Genomic DNA, 5343 nt, shown 5'->3' with positions numbered 1-5343 from the left:
CAAATTCCTCAAAATTTGTTAATCGTTTGTCTCCACAATCTTCAGTTAATAATGAGTTAAGATAAACATAGGTATTTATTTTAAAAATTTCATCCAAGAAAGTTTTTCTGCATGAGTTTATGTAAGTTTCTACAGACAGTCTTTGGTTCGAATTTGACCAATCCGTAAGGTACAACATTTTAAACACCGCTAAAAACGTTGCTGGTAGGATTCCAGTTAATATGCGACATTAGGCGTGTGGATAGTCCCAATCCACTAGCTGTCTGGGCTACTCCCATATTTATCCATGCTTATAAAGTGGCACTATATTTCTACCAATACCAGCCAATTCTGCTCCATCGGAAGGCCACATTTTCAAAAAGTTTTCCGTAATTACCAAATATCAATTCAAAAAATTTTTAGAATTTTTTTTGTGAAAATTTAAAAATTTTTAAATTACTTTTCAAAAATATAATTTTTAAAAACCCTCACAACCAACATTTTCATGCTGTATAGCTGGAACAATTTTCAAAATTTTTAAAAATCCTTTAGTGTCTGTTTTTTTTACCTAGCATTTAATTTCACTAAATTACAGATTATTCTAAAGACCACTAGTAAATCATGATATTTTTGGCGTATTCTGACTCTTATATTTATACCTAATATATGAGTTAAATGCAGAGTATAGTTAATACATTTTCTTTTTATTAAAAAAGTCGAACAAAGTCGACATTTCTTTGTGGTACAGAGTCGATCTAAAAGTCGAAAGTCGACTTCTAGTGAAGTCGAACAACCCTAGATCGGTTGAGATTTTTTTAATTTTAATTTTAAATAATAAAAATAATAATGAAAGATCTGGCATCTTCCGATTATTTTGTTTTGCTTTGCTGTTCGTTTTCGTCTCAATAAAACATTAAAAGTGCATATTTCAAACATCGTTGTTAAGGAAGATTTTGTGAATTTGCGGGGGTTGTGGTTTAATCGGGAGTGTCGGGAAAGGATTTTGGTCCCATCCGGCCCGTCATATTTTTACAGATCTCCCGATACCGCCCATTCCGGCCAATTTTAAATCAGTACCGTGGGTGCCGCGGGTCCCGTTATCCCGCCAAAATCTCTATGTCACACGATTGGTTATTTGCCGAAATTTGGTGCAAATCGTATCCCAATTGTGTGAATACAGAAATATTTTTCTTTATCCCAATCACGAAAAATAATTTGTTGAAGTTTTTCAATAGAAGATTTGCTGTATTGTAACAATCTTTTGACTACAAAAAAAAAAAAATTGTCCCAATTTTTTTATTTTGTACCAACAGTCCAATATCAAATTGTACAAATCTGTACAAATGTACCAATCAAGCGACACTACCTTAAAAATGTATGCAATTAAAAAAAAATCAACAAATTTTTGTAAAAATTTTGAGTTTTTAATTAGATTCTGAGTATGCAGTTTTGTAGCCCATTGAATTCTAGTACAATAAAGTACAAGTTTCAAATGGCTCTAAATTACGGTTGATTTTTTAGAATTTTTAAAAAAGCTCGAAATTTGTACGAAAGTTTGTTGAATTTTTTTTAATATTGCACAAAGTTGAAAACTTGGATTTAAACGGGTTTTGCTAAAGAATGAACTATTTATTTTATAAAAAATAACCCTAATTAAATAACAACAAAAATAATACGTTAAAACTTGGCAACTAGTTGTTCGGCTACAATTTTTTGACCACTGTATGTATTTTTTATATATTTAATTCAGAGGTTCCCAAACTTTTTTTTCGCGTAGACCCTTTTCAAAACTTTACTGGTTTCGGTGGACCCCTGCTGAAACATTTCTAACATATTCCCAAAGATCGTCAAAAAATGTGAAGATTATATCCAACAATTTTAATTTGCATCGCGGGTGGGTTCCAAAACTAAATTCGGAGTGGCAAAAATAAGAACAAAATATTTTCTTGCGTTCTGTTTATTAAAATAATGGGATTAAACACTCCCAAGTTTTAGAAACAGAGCTCGTAAAGTTATTAAAGTACTCTCTCGTTCTGAGGAGTTATATCTTTTAAGAGCACTCCGAGCGCTAGCGTTATTTGCATTATCTTCTCCATAAACTTCTCACATGTTCGGACTACTCATGAATTTTCATGTGGCGTATTTGTAAAATAGTTTATTTGTGTTCATGGCATCATTTTCATTTTCGCTCTAGTCTGCTCAATGAGAGCAAAAAACGAGATAGACATTTCTAAATTGAAGGCAACATGAGTTTTGCCCACTTGCATGAGCGGCGAAGTATTCACCCAGTTTTTGATGGTGGCCTCGATGGCCAAAGTGGGAACTGCTGTAACTGGTTGCGGATCGAGGAATGCGTGGTCTAAACCAACTGTGGCCAAATAATCAGATGTCTCATTACCAGATACTCTCGAAGGACCTAGCATAGAGAGTAAAGTAAGCTCGTTATGTTTACCAACATAATTTAGTCGAGACTTGCATTGTCTTACATGCATTGCAAATACCTCAGCCTGGAAGACGGAAGCGTATCCCCATTAACGTAGAAAAAGACTCCAGATCCTGACCCAGAGTCAGTTTTGGAGCCATCAGTGAAGATTCCACAATGTGTGAATCCGGGCTCAGTACAGGAATTAAACCAGCATTCAGTCTCAGGGAACTCGACATTATAGAATCTCTTCACCAATGGTAATGGTGGCGTACTATCCTGTAGCATTGAAAAGACACAAGTGCTCAAATCTCTGTCGCCAGCAATTTTTGCCTCGCTTCACTCAGTGCTATACCAACATCCGTTTCTTTTAAGTCTGCAGGTGGAATTCAAGGCTTCCCCACGTATGAAGACACAACGACAGTAAGTGTAGCAATGTGTCAAAAGCACTACACAACACTCAAACAAATTAAAGTTAAATCGGATATTGTCCATACGCCATTACGCCGACTCCGAACGGCGATTGTATTTTTATGAGAAGCTGTTTTTCATGGCAGAAAAACACTCGGAGGTTTGCCATTGCGTGCCGAGGGACGACCGCTGTTAAGAAAGAACCTTTTTTCTATATTTTTTGCGATGTTGCTTTGACCAGGGTTTGAACCCACATAATATAATATAACATAACATAACATAATATAACATATCATAACATAACATAACATCACAAATTGACATAACATAACATAACATAACATAACATAACAAAACATAACCTAACATAACATAATATAACATAACGTAACATATCATCATAATATAACATAACATAAGTTAACATAAGCAGCATAACAACATAACACAACACTACACAAAACAATAAAACACAACACAATACAATACAACACAACATACCACGGTATTCTTCAATTTTATCTTTTTCTTTTTCTCTTTTTTTGTTCTACCTTTGGCTCTACCTTTTTTATCTTTTCATTTTTAACCGACTTCCAAAAAAGGAGGAGGTTATCAGTTCGTCAAAATTTTTTTTTTTTTTTTTTTTTTTGTATGTTACCGCATAACTTTGGACCACGTCAACCGATTTCGATAATTATTTTTGCATCGGAAAGGCAGTGTCTCAGAGGTGGTCCCATACTAATCTGGTTAAGATCCGATAGGTGGATCATGAGATATATATATATATTTTTTTTTATATGAGAGTTGAAGTCGGTTTTTTTTTTTTTGCTAAAAATTACTTGTTATATTTATCACTTCCTTGACTTTAATTCAGGTCTTTATCTGTGTTATTTTCTTTAGCTAAATATTCACCGACACCTTTGCTATTATATTACGTATTTAAATTTACCTTCCCCTTTGTCTTTATGTTTAGATTTCTATACTTTTATTTTAATCACTGCATTTATGCCTTTCTTCTTCTACATATTCAACTTTACCTTCTTCCTTGTTTGAGTCTTAACCCTGCAGAAAAAAATTACCAATTGATAAAAAATAACCCACTTGTAGTTAGCTTTTTTGCGGGATTTCTATAAAATATATAACTTGTCGTTAGCTACAAAAAGCTTACTTGAATCTAGTTGACAAGTAATGCAGGAGTAATGAAGCACTTCGCAAATACTTTTTCGAATTGAGTACAAATAAAAGGAAGATTGAAATTTCATATTATCATTTTGAAGTTATGGCTGACGGAGTTCGAATATGGGACCAACTACAGCAGAATGTGGAAACAAATATGAATTGTAATAAAGTAAAGTAAATAAAAATAAAAAAATAAAAAAAAAATTTTGTTTTTTCTATTGATATTTTCTGTCTAAAAGTAGTTAGTTACATCAAATGCAGAGGTAACCACCCTTGACTACATCTAATGCAGAGGTAAACCACCCTTAACTATTTCGCGGTCATCGCCATAGAAATATAGTTAGCTTTCGTCAAAGAAAATATACAGATAATAAGTGACTTTTAGCTCATTCCTAATCAACTTAAAGTTAGCTTATAGTTAAATATATTTCCTGCAGGGAATCTTGTCATGTACATACATACATCTTATTCCTAAACTGCTGCTTAGCACCACAGTATATACAGTAATAAACCTTTTCGCAGTTTTTCACCATTTGGTCCCCGAGGAGTACTTTTGGGTTGTGTGCAGCAGTGTTGCCAACTCCAAAGGTACGAAAATCCCATTCTCCTTTGAAAAACGCCCTGTTTATCCCATTTTAAAATTCGAAAATCCCATTTATGAATATTAAATATTAAAAGCTTTTAAGAACAATATATACAGTGACTCAAACAAATGACTACGTGTTGATTTTTTTAATTATTCGTAATTTTTTTCGAGGTTTAACCAAAACCATATCACAGATTCACACTTTATACAAAATTTTGGAAAACTCAACAAATTTTCGTAAAAATGTCAGTATTTTTTAATCGAATAGCCTTCATCATAAGTAACACAATATGTTTAAAGAGCTTTACAGAGTGACATTTTCATAAAAATTTTCGATTCATAAAGCAGTTAAAATGTTCTTTATTTTTTATGAAGTTGGGTGTAAATCTTTGAAACATTTTTGGATATGCAGTTTTATAGCCCCAACTAATTTAGTGTAATGAAGTGGACGTTTCAAATTCTATGCTTTTATGGGGAAAAGTGCAAAAATCCTATGTGCCCTGAATAGTGACGCGATCCACCAGTCAGAAAATATTGTCCCCCCCGTCACAAGCTCAAAGTTTTTTTTATCAAATATAGTAATGCTATAAAAACATACAATGGACCTTATCATTATACTATAAAGTTTATCTAAATTGGCAAACGAATCCATCCACTCAGAGAGGTGGGTGTCGTCGTTGTCTCAGCCGTCACTCCTGGGGAAAATGAAAATTGTTTGTGTAAATCATATAACTAAGTTTTCTACTTTATTAGTTTCGTGTTAAAC

The sequence above is a fragment of the Rhagoletis zephyria genome, unplaced genomic scaffold (assembly GCF_001687245.7).
Source record: "Rhagoletis zephyria isolate East Lansing unplaced genomic scaffold, Rhagoletis_zephyria_1.1 Rzeph_scaffold_00117, whole genome shotgun sequence".
Lineage (NCBI taxonomy): Eukaryota > Metazoa > Arthropoda > Insecta > Diptera > Tephritidae > Rhagoletis > Rhagoletis zephyria.
The sequence above is the reverse complement of the archived record's forward strand: the minus strand, read 5'-3'. Positions refer to the sequence as shown.